General features: G+C 38.6%; 1 long non-coding RNA gene across 1 annotated transcript; it reads left to right on the top strand.

Annotated features, from left to right (window-relative positions):
* The first annotated feature begins 9,436 nt into the window (after positions 1–9,436).
* On the top strand, positions 9,437–20,501 carry LOC140496160 (uncharacterized). The gene is made up of 3 exons (XR_011964188.1): positions 9,437–9,520; positions 12,392–12,561; positions 20,182–20,501. It is a non-coding gene; the product is annotated as an uncharacterized lncRNA (long non-coding RNA).
* Positions 20,502–23,034: the final 2,533 nt, after the last annotated feature.

Here is a 23,034-nt window from a genome sequence, read left to right as displayed (position 1 = left end):
GTGGCATGTCCTCATTCCATTGTCTTTCCCTTAGGCATCTGTTGATGAAATTGCGCAGGTATTCAGTTTTAGCGAATACATTGTACAGGTGTTCTTCCTCTTTTTGCAGTTCTGGTGTACTGCAGTGTGTTGTGGCCCTTTTGAATAGTGTCTTGAATAGTGTTCTCTAAAAACACAGAAAGAGGGAACACACACCGGATCATCAACGCCACTCTCACAGGAATCCAATTCACTAGAGAGGAAGAAAAGAACAACCAACTCCCATTCCTAGACGTGATGGTACAGAGAACACCTAACGGAGAATTCACCACAAAGGTATACAGGAAAGCCACACACACAGACCAAGTCCTGAACTACAAAAGCAACCACCCCAACACACACAAAAGAAGTTGCATCAAGACACTATTCAAAAGGGCCACAACACACTGCAGTACACCAGAACTGCAAAAAGAGGAAGAAGAACACCTATACAATGTATTCGCCAAAAACGGATACCCGCGCAACTTCAACAACAGATGCCTAAAGGAAAGACAATGGAACGAGGACATGCCACAACCCAAAGGACTAGCCACACTACCATACATCAAGAGCATTTCCGAACTGACAACCAGACTACTGCGACCACTAGGACTCATAACAGCACACAAACCAACAGCCACTCTCAGACAACAACTCAACAGAATGAAGGACCCGATACCCAGCATGAGCAAAACCAATATAGTGTACAAAATCCCATGCAAGGACTGCACAAAACACTACATAGTTCAAACAGGAAGACAGCTAACGATCCGCATCCATGAACACCAACTAGCCACGAAACGACACAACCAGCTATCCTTAGTAGCCACACACGCAGATGACAAGCAACATGAATTCGACTGGGACAACACTACTATTATAGGACAAGCCAAACAGAGAACAGCCAGGGAATTCCTAGAGGCATGGCATTCATCCACAGATTCAATCAATAAGCACATCGACCTGGACCCAATATACTGGCCACTGCAACAGACAGCTGGAACTGACAACCGGAAGCGGCAGATTCAAACCACTACAAATGCCAGAGGAAAGATCACAGAAGCGCTTCACAGGAGGTCCCCAAGCACTAAGGATGTCACCTAGACAGGGGACGAAATGTCTGCGACACAAATTCCCAGCTCGGCGAACAGAATCACAACAATGAGCACCCGAGCTACAAATCTTTTCACAAACTTTGAATCCCAGACACCACTATCACCTGGCTATGTCCTGTCCCATTGGTAAAACAGACCAAGCAGAGGTAGTGGCACAGTGGTCTACAGTCAGGAGGGAGTTGCTCTGGGAGTCTTCAACATTGACTCTGGACCACATGAAGTCCCATGGCTTCAGATTAAACATAAACAGGGAAACTTCCAACTGATTACCACTCACACTCCTCCCTCGACTGATGAATAAATATTCCTCCATGTTGAACAACACTTGGAGAAAGCACTGAGGATGGCATGGGCACAAAATGTACTCTGGGTCGGGGATTTCAATATCCACCATCAAGTGTGGCTTGGCAGCAATACTACTTATTGAGCTGGTCAGGTCATAAAGGACAGAGCTGCCAAATTGAAGTTGACAGCAAGTGGTGAAGTAGCTAACAAGTCATTCAATTATACTTGACCTCATCTTCACCCATCTGCCGATTGCAGATGCATCTATCCATGACAGCATCGGGAAGAGCGACCACCACATAGTCCTTGTGGCACCATCTCCATGCTAAATGAGACAGACTTCGAGCAGATCTAACAACTCAAGACTGAATCTCCATGAAGCGCGGTTGACCACCAGCAGTAACAGAGTTGTACTCCTGCACAATCTGTAACCTTATGGCCTGGCATACTTCCCACTCAACCATTGCCATTAAGTCAGGGAATCAACTCTGATTGAATGGAGAATATTAGAAGGCATGTCAGGAGCAGCACTAGGTGTATCATAAAATGAGGTATCAACCTGGTGAAGCTAACAAACAGGGCCAAACAGCTTAAGCAGCAAAGAGCTATGTGATCCTACAATTCATAGATCAGATCTAAGCTCTGCAGTCTGGCCACATCCAGTCAAGAATGGTGGTGGACAATTAAACAACTCACTGGAGGAAGAGACTCTACAAATATCCTTATCCTCAACGATGCAAGAGACCAGCACAGCAGTGCAAAAGATAAGGCTGAAGCATTTGCAGCAATCTTCAGCCAGAAGTGCCGAGTGGATGATCCATCTTAGCCTCCTCCAGTGATCTCTAGTATTACAGATAGCAATCTTCAGCCAATTTGATTCACTCCATGTGATATCAAGAAATGGTTGGAGATACTAGTGATTGCAAAGGTTATAGACACTGACAACATTCTTTCAGTAGGACTGAAAACTTGTGCTCTGGAACTAGCCAAGCTGTTCCAGTACAATTACAACACTGGTATCTAGCCAATAATGTGGAAAATTGCCCAAATATGTCCTTTTTACAAAAAGCAGGACAAATCCAACCCAGCAAATTACTGTCCCATGAACTTACACTTGAGCATCAGTAAAGTATTGGAAAGTGTCATCAACAGTGCTATCAAGCAGCACCTGCTCAGCAACAACCTGCTCAGTAATGCCCAGTTTGGGTTTCATCACGGTTTTCTTTTGGTTCAAACATGGACAAAATCAAGTTGAATTCCAGAGGTGAAGTGAGAGTCACATCTCTTGACTACAAGGCTTCATTCGACTGAGTGAGCTTCAAGGAGCCCAAGCAAATCTGGAATCAATGGATATCAGAGACCAAATTCTTCATGGCAGCACAGTGGCTTAGTGGTTAGCACTGCTGTCTCTCAGCACAGGGACCTGGGTTCAATTCCACCCTCATGTAACTGTCTGTGTGGAGTTTGCACAATCTTGCCAATGTTTGCGTGGGTTTCCTTTGGGTACTCTGGTTCCCTCCCACAGTCCAAAGATGTGCAGGTTAGGTGGATTGGCCATGTTAAATTGCCCCATACTGTCCAGGGAAGCGTAGGCAAGGTAAATTAGCCTAGTAATTAGTAGAGCTGGATGGATAGGTTAGGGCAGTGTCTGGGTGCAATGCTCTTCAGAGGATCAGTGTGGTCTCATTGGGCCAAATGGTCTGTTTGTGCATAGTAGAGATTTTATGGTTTATACCTCACACATAGGAAGATGGTCGTGGTTGTCAGCTTCAGTACATCTCTGCAAGAGTCCCTCTGGGTAGTGTCCTGGGCCCAAACATCTTCAGCTGCTTCATCAATGACCCTCTCTCCATCATAAGATCGGAAGTGGGGATGCTCGCTGATGATTGTACAATGTTCAGCAGTATTCATGACTCCTCAGACACAAAAGTAGTTCATGTTCAAATGCAACAAAACCTGGACAATATCCAAGCTTAGGCTGACAAGTGGCAAGCAACATTCACATCACTCAAATGACAAGCTGTGACCATCACCAATAAGAGACAAGCTAACCACTGTCCCTTAACATTCAATGGTGTAACTGTCACTGAGTCCCCCACTATCAACACCTTGGAGGTTACTATTGACTAGAAACTCAACTGAACTCACCACATAAACACAGTGGCTACAAGATCAGGTCTGAGGCTAGGAATGCTGCAGTAACTTACTTCCTGACTTCCCAAAGCCTATCCACTATCTACAAGTTAGGAGTGTGATGGAATACTCCCCACTTGCCTGGATCAGTGCAATTCCAACAATGCTCTAGAAGTTTGACACCATCCAGGACAAAGTAGTACATTTGATTGGCATTACATCCACAACCATCCACTTCCTCCATTACTGATGCTCAGTAGCCAAAGTTCATACTATCTAAAAGATGTAGTGCAGAAAATCACCAAACATCCTCGGACAGCACCTTCTAAACCCACAACCACTTCCAACTAGAAGGACAAGGAGAGCAAATATATAGGAACCTCCTTTAAGTTCCCCTCCAAGTCACTCACAATCCTGACCTGGAAATATATATCGCTGTTCCTTCATTGTCGCTCGGTTAAGACCCTGGAACTCCTTCACTTAGGGAATTGTGTATCAACCCCACAGCAGGTGGACTGCACTGGTTCAAGAAGACAGCTCATAATCATCTTCTCAGGGACAACTAGGGACAGGCAATAAATGCTGACCAGTCAACAACATCCACATTCCACAAAAATGAATTTTAAAAATCTTTCAATCAAGGCCGCGTCTGATTATGTGCAATACCTACATGATAAATTTTTGTTATTCATCATTCACACATCCAGGCTTTAGATTTGATATACCTTACATGATATAAATGCATAAAGTTCTTTTAAAAACTATTATTAACTGAGAAATATATACTGAAAGAGAAGGATGACATTCTTTCAGGAATAAGACTCCTTTTCTCAGTGTTTGCCTGGCTTTCTTGGTTTTCCTCCCATGTGGCATTCAAAGACAGCTCTGCAATTGGATGATTTGCTAAAGCCCTTCACTGACAACATTCTCAAAATGCAATAAGGTCTATGACAGTAATCTGGTATAGTTTCCTTCCAACTCAGTGAGGAACAGTAGTAAGGAGTATGGGCCGTTTTACATGTAGATGATTTAGAAACACACCTGAGCCCTATCACTCTATTTGTTTCCCAATGTGTTGCACCACTTTGTTGCTAATACTTTTAATAATTCTGATAAATACTGTTTGTTAAACCAAACTAACTGTAATAACTACCTACAGCACTGAATGGCATTTAAGAGCTGGATCAATAATAGATCTACCTCTTCATCCGTGAAAATTGGATGTGTCAAAATGTGAATAAGAGAAACTGATTTGCTTTTCTTAATCTAAATGCTGCAATGAAGAAAATAAATGCATTAACCAAGAAAAGGAACTGCTTGCAGTCTTAGAACGCAATTGCTACTCTAATTTGAAGTGTTGACAAAGACACTTTAGTCAATTTTTCTCTCCTTTGACATTGAGGTACAGCATAGTGATAGCCTACTGAGATGTACTACAAAATTATATCTCATGGAGTATGTGCATCAAATGACCATGTTTTGATTGCATAATGTTAGCCATCCCAATAGGAAAGAATCCAATTGACAGTTTTCAATGAAAGGGCAAGTGGGATACTTTGCTGTGTCTTTATGTGTCTCAAGCAGCAGCAGCATCAGCCAGACAGTGAGTGATATTTGGCTTTCTACCTTAACGATCAGAGAAGGGTTAGTTGCATGCGAAGATATAAAGCAAGGAGATTAATTTCAATTATGAAAGAAAACATCTTTTCAAACAGTTTTAGCTTCATTCTATATTCAGAAAAAAAATCTGTTATTTCAATGTTCAAAAGCAATTTCCTCACAGACAAGTAAGGAGGAGTCTTAATAAAGTCAGTGCTTTCAAATCACTGATAGCGTTCATGTTGAGTTTTGTGATTCCGAAATTCACATATGATGCATAAGTCAAAAACATACAATGTTTCCAACAATGGGAATGGTTCCAGTTTATTATTTAACAGGACCATAACTCTGAAACTTAACATTTCCTTCATCTACGTGATATGGCAAGAAGATTACAGTAAGACTGGAAAACTGGATCATATCCAGGAAGTACTGGCTTCAGACTAGCAAAAATAAATGTGGGGCTAACAGACTGTCAACAAGTCATGTTCCTGGTTTTCCTGATGACAGTTTTTATCTTCAGGTCTCTCTCATGTTGTGAAACTCGTGTGATTGTTATCTATAACATTTCAACACTTTTCATCTTAGAATGGATTTACAAGTCATCTTAGATCTGCTTTGTGTTTTTTTGTTCTGCTCAGCTTCTAGTATTTGAACTGCTGTTACTAAGCCCACATATTTTAATTTCACTGCCATGAAATATTATTCAGAAGATAATAAAAATGTTATTTGGAATAGCATTGCATCAACTTCACAGTAAATTTGGGCGAAGAACTTCTCTTGGCTTTGTGCTCTGTATTGCAATCTACATTGGACTGTTTCAAGTCTGGAGCCATGCATGCTGCTACCACATTGGCATATTTTTCTGTTTAGAGGTTCTTAGAGCTTTTTAACTCCTTCTGTGTATCATTCCACGTACATGAACAAATTGAAATTCTAATTGTTTTTGCAACAGACTAACAATTATACTTTAAGTAATGCAACGTAAACGCCTTGTTATTTTAATACTGTTGTGCCAAGCACCTGTATCATAATTGAACCTTACTTATTTTTTCTGCTGTGAGTTGATGTTACCTAATTTTGCAAAGGCTGTTTGTTTCAAAACTTATTAACTTTCATCAGGGGTGTTGGTTAATGGAGATAACACTTCATTTTCAAACTAATGTTTCTGACCCCAGCACTTTGTCTGTGGTTCCTGTTAGTCACATACCCACAATTCAGCTGAAGATCATTGATCAGCGATCTGTGATAGTTGCATTGCGAGCAGTTTCAAATTGTTCCCTAATGCAGAAGAAATAACATGCACACATTTTTTCTCTGAGGTAGAGATCTTTAGCTCCTATCTATTTGTGGAAAATATTTAATTGCATGTTTACTTTAGGGACTTGTAGTTTTAGGGCAACTCTGACAAAAAAGAACCAATGTTAATTGGCTTTCTCTATTTAAAATTTGTGATTGTTCCAATCCAGTTGACATACTTATTGAATGCCAGTAGGCCAAGTGTTTGAAATGGAAAGGTGAAGTATCTAACTCCATTTATACATGAATAGTGCATTATTAAAATTTAACTAAAACTTTTGGTAAACTGTACTGAATTTTTACATTGAACTATTGGGTAAACCAACATCCAAAAACAGGTTTGGAAAGAATCAATAATAATTTCACTTTTCAGAAGAGAAGAATCCAATTTAAATTCAACAAAAAAAAATTGTTAGATAAACAGGATCCAACCAAAATCCAATGGAAAGCATTTTAACCATAACTGTGAACTTCATTCTTGTCATCATCGAAAGAGATTTAGTTTAAACTAGTAATAACATTTCATCCAATCATTAATGCAGGAAGGGCAAATATAAACTGATTTCATTCTTGTTGATTTTGGGCAATTTGTTGAAACAAAATGACAGATTATACTAGCGAGAACTTCCATTAAGTTCGGGAATTCAGGCAAAAGTTCTGTTTCATTGGAATCAGTCAATTATAAAAGGAAGTGTTGTAGGAAAAGATAGCATAAGTAACAGGGAAAATTTGACTCTAACTAATGGCAGCAGAAATATTTCCTTGGTAATTCGATATTTCATTCTGAAAAGGACGCTGCAAGGAAATACATAACGTTCTGATGACAAAACAAAGTAGTTAATGTATGATCAAGTGCATAAGGTTTCTGAAGCATGAAAACTTTGTTGTGAGTTTAAGGTTCTTTTAAATGTCAGCTCACTACAATCAGTGTTGCATGCAACTAAAGGACTATACAGGGATGATGTCACAAAACCACCATCCTTGGGAAGGAGTTTGAGCTGGATTTCACAACTTGCCAGTTTTTGGTTTGGGTAGTTCAGATCAGGTTGGGTTTGGCAACATAGGTCAAGCTGTGTTTGGCAGGGTCAAGAGTCACTCAGACCATGGGAGAAGACCAGCCCAAAAAGCTATTAAGTAGTAACCATGCCATCACACCTATGTAGCACCCAACTAAGCAAGCCACAAAATTTTAATTTCCTACTAAGAATTAAAAGTCATGCATGGCAGCTTTTAAAAAAGTCCAGTTTTATGACCATGCTGTTTTTTTTTATATATATGTGTGAACTAATGACATGATATCAAGTTATACAATTAACTTGCACTGCAGAAATGATATGTGTAAAATAGGTAGGAGAAGATGGTTTACAGAATTAGAAAATACCTACAGATCATTTGATACATGAAGTTCAATAGAACAGTGAGTGGCATATGGCTCAGTGGTTATCATCACTGCCTCACAGTGCCAGGGACCCAGATTTGATTCCACCTTCGGGCAACTGTCTGTGTGGAGTTTGCATGTTCTCCCTGTGTCTACATGGGCTTCCGTGGATTGGCCATACTAAATTGTCCTGTAGTGTCCAGGGACGTGCAAAATAGATGTATCAGCCATGGGAAATGCAGGGTTACAGGAATAGGGTAGAGGTATGGAGATGGTCTGAGTGGGATGCTATTTGGAGGGTTGATGTGGGCTTCTTGGGCTGAATGGCCTGTTTCCACACTTTAATCACTAAAATGACTGAAGCAACCATATTGGTTGCTTTAATTTTGAAGAATTGCGATCTATTCAGACACTTTAGCTACGGTGGTACATGAATCATGGATTCCCTACAGTGTAGAAACAGATCATTTGGTTCATCAGGTCCACACTGACCCTCCGAAGAGCATCCCATCCAGACCCATCTCCTTACCCTATAATTCCAATGGCTAACTCACCTAGCCCACACATCCCTGAACACTGTGGGCAATTTCCCATTGCCAATCCACCTAATTTGCACATCGTTGGACTGTGGTGGGAAACCAGAGCACCCAACAGAAACCCATGCAGGTAAGGGGAGAACTTTCAAACACCCCACTGACAATCGCCTGAGGGTTGGATCAAATCTGAGTCCCTGGCACTGTGTCACAGCAGTGCTAGTCACTGAGCCACCATGCTGCCTTTTATTATGAAGTCAATATAGTGCAACATTTTAGACTAGAAACCATGGAGTTTATGATGTTCCTCCCAGTTCAGCAGTGAAGTGGTTAAGTGCTACAATGCAGAGTAGAATATATTGTAGGTGGGACCCTTGAAGCAGGCCAACAGAAACAGATACTGCAGGGAGAAACCTACACTTTTTGAACTGAAGCCATTTAGCATAGAATGGGGAATATCATGTAATTATGAAACTGCACACATCTCACATGGGCTTACACATGCAATTGAAACTACTAAACATCCCCAGAAACATATAGAATTTCACTAAAATTCAGTTGGAGGTTGACTGATTAAATACAAATTCACTTTTATATGTTGCAGATACAAGGGAAAAATGCATGCGTTATATAGTGCTGGGCGTCAAATCCCAATTTGGCTTATTATGGAGATTAATTCCTGAACTGTCCTTTTTAATAACTGATACACCATTTTGTTTGGAACTCATTAAATCCTGTAAATGCAAAGGAATAGTATACTTCCAAAAGCTGCAATGAATAAAATAAGAGTTTACATTTATATTTATGCTCTTTCTGAACCTATTTTTAAAACTGCCTATCAGTAACTGATTTAATAAAGAAAAAATGATTGCCATAAGGGTTAGGAGATGTGTCTTGGAACATCTGGTTTTTCAAAGCTAGTTTGAACTGGAAAGCCTGCGATCGATGGTAAAATGGATGACATTGTGAATGACACTAATAAGCTCTAAATGTTCACAAAGCATGCTAGAACCAAAACTTTTTTTTTGAGCACATCACGAGGTTAGGCATCACCGTGCACTAAATTACAGAACTGCCTCATGACACAAGCAAGGAGTGTGACTCCTTTATATGGACAGCCCAGCAATTAGGCTCGACAAGAAAACAGCCTTAGGTAGAAGGTCAGTATTTTAAAGCATTATTTTTTATATAAAAATTCTTCATTCGGGTATTTTAGGTAGGAAATGAACATTTCCAGAAAGGTATGCAATTCATATCTTTCACCATAATTGGTTGTTTATGCAGCATGGAGTAGTTGCAGCCTTCTCGAAGAGGCCATATTAGAAGTAATGGAGTCAACTGCAGAGGCTGCAGCCTGACTGATGAGTTAGATATGAATTGTTAGTAACCAAGGCCTATCCCAAGGGGATTCATTAAGTGACTGGTACTCTACACCATCCTGTCATTTCTAACCTGGATGTATCCTCAACATTATGGAAGCTTTGTAGTATTTTTTGCAGTAGGCAGTTGCTAGGCTTTGCCAAACATGACTTGCTAATAGAATGAAAATTGAATGTCTCCTTGAAATTTGAACTTCTATTTAACTTATTTAGTGATTCATAAATACAGACAATTGAAATCTCCCTGAAAGCATTAAAGGAAAAATTAGGGGAGGAAATGCAAGACACAAAGAGAACTGAAGTAAAACACTGTTAAAAGAACCTCTTAAATTTATTATAATGTTTCATATAGAAGCTATTGGTACATTTTGCAGTAAGATCCTGATTACATTTCATGTTGACCCTTAGCCCATGGGGTTGACTGCAATAATAATAAAATGCAAAGCTTCCTGAGTCTCACTAATAGCTCTGCAACATTAAACAGAACTAAACCTAGACTAATTACAGAAACTAAGAATGCACGGGAATTCAGCCTCTAATTTATATATTTATTTCATGGCATTTTCTGTGAAATGACATGGCTATTGTGAAAGGCTTTGTCGAAATGATTACAAAGCACATCTGTACAATTGAAACTATCAATCTGTGCATCACCTTGCCAGTATTATATCTCCAGCAGGTTCTGTTCAATTGCACTTTTGTTCTTTAAAATGAAAAATATCGAAAAATAAGCAACATATGAATCTGTACAAATCAAATGCTCCATTACATTTCACACCTCATAATAAAATTAGCTATTAGGAAACAAAACTTTGCTGTTAGGAAATGTCATGCGATCTCAGTAATAATATTCTCAAAGGTGAATAACATGCTGCAAAATATTTTCCACTCACTATATTTTAATTTTAATTGCATTGTAAACATCCATCTTTTTGAAATTAAAAGGAATAGCAATGTTTGAAATTGTAAATAAGACTGAAAATGCTTGAAATGCATGTTTTATTTTGTGCATGCAAGAGAAAGACAGACTATCATTTCATGTGACAAATCTTCATCTAAGGATTCAAAACATTAACATGGTTTTTCACTTCCTGGTGCAGGTCAGTCGAATGTGTTTTCAGCCATTCTGTTTTTATTTCATCCACTTGAATGGTAATTACGAATCAAAGATTCTATTTGTCAATCTTAATTCTTCAAATGGATGTCAGAGATCCATGGAATTATTGGAATAACATCAAGCTGAACAACATTTTTTCTTCAACACAATATTAGCAACAATACAAATTATCTGGTTACTTATGTTGTTCCTATTTGTGAGATCTAGCTACACACAACATGGCTCCTTCACATTTCTACATAAGTTACTTCATTTCATTGTTTGCTATGCTTTGTGATCTTTCTGAAGGTATGATGAGATGCTTTGTAAATGCAAGTCCTTTTTATCTTCCAAGCATTGGATGTGTAAATTATTTCTGTTTTTACTTTCAGTAGAATAGTACAGTAATTATGAATGAGAAGGAGTGCTTACACTGAGGATTTCACCATCTGCAAAAGCAATCAGTGTCATGATCAAGCTCCTGGTGTACCCAATTCTCTTTTTTCTTCATGCTCATTCGTTTTCCTTATAATATGGAAAATGTCTGTCCAAAATCAAATGAAAAACAGAGCTTTAATAGGCTAAAATGATAAAACCTTTGCACTACATAACAATTTTTAAAAAAACCCATATAATTCCTTATAGAATGTAACATAATGTTACTTTCTAAATTTCTGCTGCAGTACAGGAAAGTATTGTTAGGACATGGTATATAATGTCCACCTATTTCCTCATGTCACATGAAATATGTCAAGCATTGTTGAGTGTTATATGTGGTGTTGCAAATACAATGGAAGCCTGTAAGAGATGTCATTTGGCACTGCATCTTATATCCTTGGGAAACAAAGCTTCTCAATTTTCCAACTAATAGTGTAACATTAATGATGTTACAAAGCAATATTTCTAAATTTCAACATATGGCTACAATTGTGAATCAAATACAAATGGACAAATACCAAATATACAATATTCCAATTGTTCATTGGTAGTGCAAGGTTTTTAAAATCTATTCAACAACTAGTTTTATAACTTGAACAGAAACAGTTCCCACAAGTAAATAATTGAACACTTCAACTATGATAATGAAATCTAGGCTTTCTTTCATTTATTGGAAAACTGCTAAAATGCCTGGTGATTCTTCCATTCTTGCCATTCCATGCATCACTCTGACCTTGAGGCGGGGTGGCGATAAGCTAGGTGGTCAGCGGACCTACCTTGAAAGCATCAATTCTGGATGTTCTGAGAGATGTTGCAGTGCTGCCAGTCTGTGGACCTGTAGCCCGTAGGGTAGAAAGGACACATCTGCCATTTATTGATCCTATATCTTGGGTCATTTCACTCCACTATGTTCCTGTATTAGTTCTTTGTAGAGTATTCTGTATCTGCATATGCCTTATCTTAGGTCCCAGTTTCTTCTAATATACTTGTGTGCTGAAATCTTCCTCTTGTCCTGTTCCCTTTATAAGATACTGATGACCCAACAATAGATACTAGTGCTATGCTGTTATTCTTCTGCTAAGTCTGTTACTTCTTGTATCCCCTTCTTACTGCTCCAGGTGTGACCATTAAGTGGCCAGTTTAATGGTGATTCTCAATCTATTGGCTATGTCTGAGAATTGTCAGCCAATCAGATGCCAGCAGCTCTTTTGCTCAGCAGTGCCCCTGGGATGGTCAGGTTCACTGACAGACTGGAAGTTCCAAGATTACAGAGTGACCCAAATCCCAGGTAATAAATGTGGGGCATGAGGGTTTTTGTGGGATGATGTCATGAGAGAGTGGTGTAAGGACGTTGGCAGCAAGGGCAGAGTCAGGCTCCACATAGTATTAACGTTAAAAGTGATACTGGTTTGTACTAAATGAATGCCATCTCCAATAATGTTGGTGTAAGAAAACATATGACAGAGAGACTTGATGGAGTTTGGTCATGACTTCAGTGGAGAACATGCGTTTGTAATGCTGTGCATTATTCCTTGATGTGTAATAGACTCATATCTGTTGATGCAACTGAAGACTCAGTAATTTCTCCAAAATTAGACGAACCAACATGTAACATGGTAACAGCCGGGAAGCACACCTAACAGACTCAGATGCCACTTAAAAGAATTAAGACCTGAAAAAAGTTCCAAAACTGCAGAACTTAAGAAGAGGCATCAGAAGAACTCCAAACCAGTTCCAGTGATAAAATGAAAGTAGACAGAAAGTCAGAAAATCAACTTACAAAGACATTATGGCTGTTCCACAGATGTGTAGTTGTCTATATAAAAAAAATCTAATCCAGCAATTGTAGGCTTTGAGTTGGAGAACAAAGCAAAAGTTGGGGATCTGATGAGACATCCTTACAAATCAATCTAAGAGCACATTGGGCAGGATGCATTAGGAAATCTATTGCCCTAGAAAGGAAGGTTTAAAGTAAAATATTTTTCAGTCCAATCTGAGATTGGTACAATTACAAATGGTGACTGCAAGGAAGAAAAAGAAAAGCAGAGCTAAAAAGTGGCTGCAAATATTCAATAGTCTGGGAGCAAAGAGTGAAGAGATGGTTGAAATAAATTAAAATAAAGCGGTTTCCAATAGTTTTCCATGACCTTAAAAAAGAAATATCAGATTTAGCAAAGAGATCCTCCTGTGAAAGACAATGATCACAACCAGGAATCAGTGCAAAACTGATCAGTGTGAAAGCAATATTCAACACATCAGCTAAACTATCAGAATGCTTCAAACAACAATGATCGTAAATTTCCATATACTTGAGAACTACAGGCACAAGGAGGAACCATATCAAACTCAGAGCTGGTAAAGTTAGTAAACATTATTCTAAGGTACAGAATTGTTGTGGATTAGGCAAGTTTGAAAATGGGTAAGTAATTTAAAATGGAATCAGTGGAGATCGGGGTGAGGATGGGGATTAGGGGAAGGAATTTGGTCACTGGTTGGAGTCATATTTGGCACATAAGAAGCTTGTTGTGTTGTTGGAGCTCAACTCCAGGACATCTCTGCAGGAGGTCCTCAGGGTCCTGGACTCAATTGTCTTCAGCTGCTGCATCAATGACCTTCACCCCATCATAAGATCAGAAGTGGGAATGTTCACCAATGATTACACAAAGGTCAACAAGAACTTTAATATTCGAGAAACTAAAGCAACCCTCATTTAAATACCTCAAGAGCTAGACAATATATAAGTTTTTGTAACAATTGACAAATAATGTTCACTCCACATGAGTGTAGGAGACTATGGCTTTAAGAGGTGGATTGTGTCCTTTTTTTATGGGGAAAGGCTGAGATAGAAGTGACAAGAGGTCTGCTCAAAGTCACTAAAATAAACAACTTGTGAGGCCTTGGTTTTTTTTTAATATTGGAACAATAAAAGCAGTCTGAAATGATAGGGTCAAGCTCCCACAGAGCCAGGATTTATAGTTTCAGCAGTTGCTGGGAACTTGAAGCTGGATGTGGAAGATTTTGTTCCTCTCTCTGTTACAGCTAAAAGCTGGGGTTCTCTTCCTGCTGCTGGAATTGCATGTGAGACAATCTATTTTACTGAATTTGCCTTTGCCAAGGATATGTTTATGAGATGTTATTGTACTGGAACAGTTAATTAGTAGTACTTTATATATATTATTTTGTTAAACATTTCAATAAAGTTACAGTTAAGCCAATTCTTTGTCTTTCTTTTTATTTTGTCTGTAATTTGAACATAGTGTAAAAATAAAGTATGTTTCGTTTAAAGTCATGTAGTTTGGCCAATCAAATTGTATATGGAATGCAAGGCCTTACACTTATCTTTAAAATAAGAAAAGGTGAAGGTCTAGGCTATCCTCTTAATATATTTTTAGCGGGTTTGATCTGATTCATGACAAATTGGGAGCTCTTGTCAGCATCAAAATCTGTAATTCTAGGTTCAGTTCAGGATTATTGGACAAAAAGGCAGTGAGTGGTGAGTGTTGGTGTGTTTTTTGTATTTTGGGTGTTGCAATGGTTTAAAGAGGATGTGCTTTGTGTAGTAATGGCTGTTTCCTGGGGTGGAAAATGTCACTTCGGGAGTTTTACAGAAACTGAGCATGGCAAAGCTTTTGGAATTGGTGTTCAAGCTACTGTTAGAGTTGCCTTTGTCTGTGTAAAAAAGCATTAACTCAGCCTTTATGATTGCCAGAAATGCCATCAGAATCTTTGGAAATGGCTAAAGTTCAATTGCAAATGAAGCAGCTTCAACATGAAAAAGAAATGAAACAGTTTGAATTACAATTGAAAGAAAAGCAGAAAGAGAGAATAACTCTAGCAGAGGAAAGAAACATGGAAATAATAGCCCTGCAGAATAAAAAGAAAAGGAAAGAACAGCCCTAGCAGAAGGAAGGGAGAGTTTTTGATCTTCAGAGGGTGGAACCAAAAACCGAAAGTCATAGAATCTCTATGGTGTAAAAATAGGCCCTTCGGCCCAACAAGTCTACACCGACCCTCCAATGGGTATCCTCCGCAAACCCATTCCCCTACCTAAATACTCTACATTTATCCCTGACTATGCACCTAACCAACGCATCCCTAGACACTATGGGCAATTTAGCTCAGCCAATTCACCTAACCTGCACATCTTTGGATTGTGCGAGAAAACCAGAGCAAACCCACGCAGACACAGGAAGAATGTGCAAACTCCACATAGACTGTAGCTTAAAGCTGGAATTGAATCCAGGTCCCTGATGCTGTGAGGCAGCAGTACTAACTACTGAACCACCAAGTCAACTTAGAATGGCAGAAGTAGAGATGAAAGGTAGGAGTAGTGGTGAGGGTAGTGATGGAGAGCAATCTTATCACAGCCGTTTGAGAAAGTGGCGAAACAACTGAAATGGTCAGTGATCATGTGGGTATTGTTGATCCAAGCAAAGTTGGTAGGTAGAGTGAGTGGGAAATTTGCATCACAATCAGAGGAGGTATCTGGAGTGTATGATGAGATGAATAAACTAATTGTAACTGCTTATGAGCTAATAGGTGAAGCCTACAGACAGGTTTTAGGAATCTAAGGAGGCAACCTGATAAAGCTTATATAGAGTTTGAAAGTATCATATAAAGTCATTTTTATGGGTGGATAAAGACATTGAAAATAGATCAAACAAATGGCGCTCTGAGAGAGATGATTATTTTGGATTCACTTTCACTCATGTGGCGGACTAGAGAGTTAAAATGATTAGGAGCAAAATGGCAGATGATTATGAGTTGGTTCATAATTCAAAATTTGGCTTCCAATATCAATTCCAATCTGAGGGAACTAGAAATTGGGGGAATAAATCCTCAGGTCAGAGGGGAAAAGAAAAAAAATCATTGAAAATAGTTTACCACGGTGTAAAAAGGAAGCCCATGAGATGGAAGCAAAAGTAAAAATGCTCAGGTGACTTCACTGTAATAATGTTGGCCACATGAAGTTGCAGTGTTGATTGCTGAGAAAAACCACTGGGAGGACAAATGTGAGAAAGTAGGATGAGTCAGTAAGTTTTTTTGAAGTAGTAAAGGAAAGCATAGTGGAAGCTAAAGAGCTGCAAAAGAACACACTAGCTGATCAGGGGCTGATTGAGAAAGAAGTGCCAAATCTCTTTAAATAATTTATTTTGCGTGGGTGAGGTTTACTTATGTATGCCAGGAGGAGCAGGTAATGAAATTCAGATTTTAAGAGGTACAGGAGCAAGTCAAGCTTTGATGGTGAGTGATGAGGAAATATGTAATTCAGAAAGAGTATTGTCAGGAAAGTAGTAATATGTGAAATTAATGATGAGAAGAGTAGTGTTCCAAATTATAAAGTGAGTTTGGAGAGTCTGGTGAAAAGTGGGGAAGGTGTGGTGGGAGTAATAGGAACATTCTCTGTTCCAGAAATCCAATTTATCCTTGGTAATGATATAGCTGGATCACACGTGGGATTGTTGCCTACTGTTGTTGAAAGGCAACGGAAAATCAGGCAATTGAGGTATTACAGGACGTATATCCGGGGATATTTCCTGAGTGTGTGATAAGAAGGTCACAAAGCTACAGGTGGAGGAGTAGAAATCAAGAAATAAATACAAGGAAGTTGAAGTTCAATTATTAGATGCTATGTTTGATAAAATGGTTGAAAAAAAAACCACAAGAACAGGTGGAGGACAAAATGGATATTTCTAATTCAGAGAAATCACAACAGAAAAATGTAATGCTAAAGACTTTGTGTCAAAAAGCATACACAGAAGAAGAACATAAGTGTATCCCACACATCATGTAGGAGACCATCACATATTCAGGCAGAAGAAAAATGAGCAGAATTTCCTCAAGTTATATTACTGGTGAGTTATGGAAAGCGGGTGTTGTGGTTAGCAATAGGAGATCATTTGAGAGTAAGAAAATCTCAAGCAAAAAAGTAGAAACATTTTTATTGGTCAGGACTAAATAAGGATGTGGTTGACTTTTGTCGGATATGTCACACATGTCAGGTAATTGGAAAACCTCAAGCAGTGATAAAACCAGCACCCCTAATTTCCATTCCAGCCTTTGAGGAACCTTTACAAGAGTCTTAATTGATTATGTAGGACCCTCTACCTGAAACAAAAAGTGGGAATCACAATTTGTTGACCATAATGAAAGTGTCTGCTAGATTTTCAAAGGCCATTCCATTATGCAGTATCAGATCTAAGAGAATTGTAGAAGAGTTACTCTTTTTTACTAGATGTGGACTATCCACAGAAATACAATTGGATCAAGAGTTAAATGTTACATCAAAATTATTCAAAGAAATTATGGATAATTTAGAAATAAAAGAATTCAAATCCACTGTATGTTATCCAGGACCTCGGGGCACTTTAAAATGGTGGTATCAAACTTTAAAGACCATGTTGAAGGCTTATAATAAAGACTATCCAGAGGATTGGAATAAAGGAATTCTATTCATACTTTTTGCAATCAGGGATGCACCTAATGAATCAACTAAATTCAGTCCACTAGTATTAGTTTTTGGACATCAAGTGAGAGGACCATTGAAATTCATTAAGGAGAAATTGTTGAGTCAGGTTTCAAAGATCACAAATGTGTCAAATTTTAGGGGAAGTTTAAATAGAACATGTGATTTGGCTGTATAGCATTTGAAAGTGGCGTAGCATGTCGTGAGACAAGAAGCAGACAATAATTCACAGATTTGTAATTTTGTTAGTGAAGATAAAGTTTTAGTGTTGCTCTCAGTGGAAGGTGAATCAGTAAAAGCAAGGTTTAGTAGGCCTTATCAACTCAAAATGATATTAAGTGAGGTGAATTATTTGATAAGAATTTGCTAAGAAAGAAATCTCACAGCATGTGTTGTGTGAATGTGCCCAAAAGATATTTTGATAGGCAAGGAAAGCAAAACAAGAACGTGCTATTAGTTACAGCATAGAATAAAGAGCCAAGTTCAGGTGATTCTGAATCGGACAGTCCTGAAATTAAATTGAACAATAAGTAAGTTCTCAAAAATTGGGATAAATTATTAAGATATCTTCCAGAGGAAAATCAAAATGACATGAAAGAGTAATTACAATCACATGGGGAGATATGTGGGAATAAGATGGGAGGTATTAATCTGATTATGCATGTTGTGGATAGAGGAAATGTTACTCCAAATAATAGGCAACGTCCTTATAGATTTAACCCTTAAGTGTTGGCACAGGTTCAAAAATAGTTTGACTGAATATTCAAAGGCAATATAGTTGAAATGAGTTGCAGTAAATAGAGCTCACCCCAGTAACAGTGCCAAAGTCAGGTGGTACCCAATGATTATTTGTGGACTATCACAAAGTAAATGAGGTAAAAACAATGACTGCAGATGCTAGAAAGCAAATACTGGATGAGTGGTGCTGGAAGAGCACAGCAGTTCAGGCAGCATCCAACGAGCAGCAAAATCGACGTTTCGGTCCTGATGAAGGGCTTTTGCCCGAAATGTCGATTTTGCTGCTCGTTGGATGCTGCCTGAACTGCTGTGCTCTTCCAGCACCACTAATTCAGTATCACAAAGTAAATGCAGTTACAAAATCTGATTTATATTCTATTCCATGTTTGGAATACTGTATTGAGAAGCTGGGACAAGCAACTTATATTTCGAAGTTGGACTTAGTCAGAAGACACAGGCAAGTACCTATATCCAAAAGAGCAAAATAAATTTTGGGCTTTCAAGACACTGAATGGACTGTAGCAGTTTAAAGTCATGCTGTTTTGTAAGCAAAATATACCAGCTACATTTCAAAGACTATCCAATAAAGTCATTTTGGGATTACCCATATGTGTGATGTACATCGACGATCTGGTGACTTTTAGTCACACATGGAAGAAACGTTTGTAGCATCAATCGGAATATTTCGATCGACTTTGGGAGGCAGACTTGGTGATAAACCTGATTAAGAGTGAATTCACAAAAGCCCAAGTCACAATCCTGGGCCATGGACAAATGGCCCCATTGGATGTGAAAATAAAGATCATTAAGGAAGTCTCCAATACCATCAACAAAGAGGGAAGTGCACGATTCCTGAGGCTGAGTGGTTTTGATTGGAAGTTGGGAGTAAAAATTAGCAGTTTGGCTGCTCCGCTGACTGACTTGTTGAAAAAGTATAGAAAATTTCAGTGGATGGAGAAATGTCAGAAAGCATTTGACAGACTCAAATCTGAGTTAACCACTGTCCCACTCTAAGCCACACCTAATTACACAAAGCCATTCAAGGTGGCTGTTGATGTGAGTGATATGGGTATTGGTGCTGTATTCTTGCAAGAAGACAATGAGAAGATAGAAAGAAGAAGACCTTGAGTTATGTGTTGGCACTGCAACATTTCAGCATTTATATTGCCAGTAATGTGTCTGAGACAATTGTATATTGTGATCACAATATTTTTGGAAACATTTAAGGGTTAAAAATTCCAGACTGCTTAGGTGGAGATTATTATCGTAGCCATTCAATATAAAAATTAGACAGAGAATGTAATTGCTGATGTGTTGTCGTGATGTTTGATGGCAGGAAAAGAATAGACTGAAATGGACTGTAGTAGTGAATGTTTGTATGCTTAGAGTCAATGTATATGTACAGAAGAACCTCAATTATCCGAAGGACACAGGCGGGCAATATTTCGTTCGGTAAATTGAATTCCAGATAATCGAATGCCATATGACATAGTTTAGCCAAGCATCAGGGCCTTGCAATCTTGCCGGATAATCCAATAATCAGATAATCAAGGTTCCTCTGTATTGTAGTGTACTAATAATGCAAGGCTAAAGGTTTTTAAAAATGAAGGTAATTTTGTGTATTGATGGTTCATTGTTTTTAATTGGGGCGACCTACAGTGATACTATAGCTTTAAGAGGGATATTTTGTCCTTTATTTTACAGGAAGAAAGGTTGATGCATAGGAGTTGACCGGTCTGTGAAAGAAAAATGAAGTAAACAGTTTGTGAGGCCTTCTTTTTTAAAAGTTGGAACAATAGAAGCAGCCTGAATGGGTGTGGTCAAGTTCCTGCAGAACCAGAATTTTTAGTTTTAGCTATTAGCAGTTGCTGCATCTGGAAGCTGGATGTGCAAGCTATTTGTCCTCCCTCTGTTACAGCTGAAAGTTGGATTCTCTTTCTATATGTGAGACAATCTATATTACTGAGTTTGCCTTTGCCGACGGTATGTTTATGACATTTTACTACATTGGAACAGTTAATTAGTAGTAGTTAACATATATATATTATTTTGTTAAACATTTCAATAGAGTTATAGTTAAGCCAACTCTTTTCTTTTTATTTTGTTTGTATTTTGATTGTAGTGTAAAAATAAAGTGTGTTTTGCTTAAAGTCAACTAGTTTGACCAATCAACTTGCATCTGGAATGCAAGGCTTTACACTTACCTTTAAAATAAGAACAATTTAGCGTCTGGACTATCCTCCTAATATACTTTGAGGAGATTTGGTCTAACAAATGCCAGGCAATGGCCATGCCCAACAAAAGTAAATCTAATCATTGCCCCTTGACATTCAATGGTATTATTATCATTGAATTTCCCACTATCAACATCCATCTGTTAGAAGGGTTGTGGAATACAGTACTCCATACTTGACTGAATGAGTGCAGTGTCATCAAGACTGAAGAGGATTCATATGCTCCAGGACAAAACAGTCAGTTTGACTGGCACCAAACTCAAAATCATTTACTCCCTCTATCACTGATTCCTCATAGCAGCAGTACGTGCAAGCTAGAAAATGCACTGCAGAAATTCACTAAAGATGTTTAGAAAGTCCCTTCCAAACCTACAACCATGTCCACCTAAAAGGATAAGGGCAACAGATAAATGGATACACCACTACCTGCAAATTCCTCTCCAAGCCACTCACCATCCTGGCTTGGAAATACATTATTGTTCCTTCACTGTCACTGGTTCAAAATCCTGGAATTCCCACCCTAATGGCATTGCGGGTCAAATTATAATGGACTACAATGGTTCAAGAAGGGAGCTCACCATCACCTTCTCAAGGACAGATAGGGACAGGCAATAAATGCTGGTTAGCCAGCAATGTCCACATCCCACAAATAAAAGGAATGATTCATCAAAGTTAGAAGGTGTACTGAAGTAAAACCTTTATTTTCACAGAGGTCTTTGAAGTTAAAAAATATTTTTGGATGATATCACTGACCTCCATTGTGCATTAGATTAGATTAGATTACTTACAGTGTGGAAACAGGCCCTTCGGCCCAACAAGTCCACACCGCCCCGCCAAAGCATAATCCACCCATACCCCTACATCTACATCTAACCCTTACCTAACACTACGGGCAATTTAGCATGGCCAATTCACCTGACCTGCACATCTTTGGACTGTGGGAGGAAACCGGAGCACCCGGAGGAAACCCACGCAGACACGGGGAGAACGTGCAAACTCCACATAGTCAGTCGCCTGAGGCGGGAATTGAACCCGGGTCTCCGGCGCTGTGAGGCAGCAGTGCTAACCACTGTGCCACCGTGCCGTCAATACATTTGTGTCAATATTTATTACTAATGTTCAACCAGATGCAGGAGTGAATGTAATACATTTTCTGAGTATAGACCATGGCTATCAGTACATTATCGAAGTTCAACAGAAACCGAGTTACATGGTGCAGGATGGGTTTAATTAAAAGTCAAGAGAATATGCAGGCAACACATCAGTATAAGTGAAAGCAGGTATGAGATATAATGTATTCTGTACAGGATCAATAATTTTTGTTTTTAAGTAAGAGTTTGTATTAACCTTAATCTCATTAATTGGAAGTTTAAAAAATAAAAATCCAGAAGTCACTTCAAAAGGAAATATTCTAAAATTATTTACAGACTTAAGATTGAAAACAGTATTAATTTGCAAATACTCAACCTGTATGTGTTGTTATGGTAAGACAATACTATTCCTATTAATGAAATCAAACCCACTTCAGCAGAAAGAGATGTCAGGGACAGGAGTTAATTCTCCTGTTACTTAGCCTACAGAGTGGTGTTTTGCAAAAGTTCCTTAAAGTAATCATACTCTACACATTTATGTAGACTTAATTCAATTTAAAAAGATCATAATAAGTGCACAATTTAATAGATAGTCCACAATTTAATACGATCATAATAAGTGAAAAATCACCCCATGTCCTCAGTGGACCAAAAATGTGCAAAGTTTTCCAAAACTATTATGTTCACATAATTAGGCACGACTAATGTTCCTTTGGATGGAAAGGTCCTGACAACCTTCACTATTACTCTGTTTGAAATAATTCATTTTAATCACTTCCATTTGATATAATGTCTGAACTAAATATTTACCAAAGCGCCATGTCAGACATTTTATTGAGTCTTAAATGAGTAATACGTCCTTTGGAAAACAACTTATTCCATGCTGAACTGTCAAAGGCTTGAGAGCAACAACACTTTAACTTTTTGTTCAAAATAAGCATAGAATGCATTGAGCTCATTGGGGAGGGCTGCATTGTTGCCAACGATTCAATTCAATTCGTTTTGCAGCTCACTACATTGTGTATGCCTTGCCACATCAACGAGCGTTTGCGTGGTTGATCTGGAACTCTAGTTTCGTCTGCTATTTTCTCTTGGTGTCCTGATAGCTTTGCAAAGATTGTACCCAGATTTCCAGGTCAGTGTCGTCTGACTTGAACATCTGAGACCTGGACTTCAGTCAGGAGTGGATCTTTCAGTTCTTCCATGGTTTCTGGTTGGGGAACACTCGGATT

The sequence above is a fragment of the Chiloscyllium punctatum genome, chromosome 26 (assembly GCF_047496795.1).
Source record: "Chiloscyllium punctatum isolate Juve2018m chromosome 26, sChiPun1.3, whole genome shotgun sequence".
NCBI classification, from domain to species: Eukaryota; Metazoa; Chordata; class Chondrichthyes; order Orectolobiformes; family Hemiscylliidae; genus Chiloscyllium; species Chiloscyllium punctatum.
Note: the sequence above shows the minus strand (reverse complement) of the source record. Positions and strands in the feature narration are given on the sequence as shown.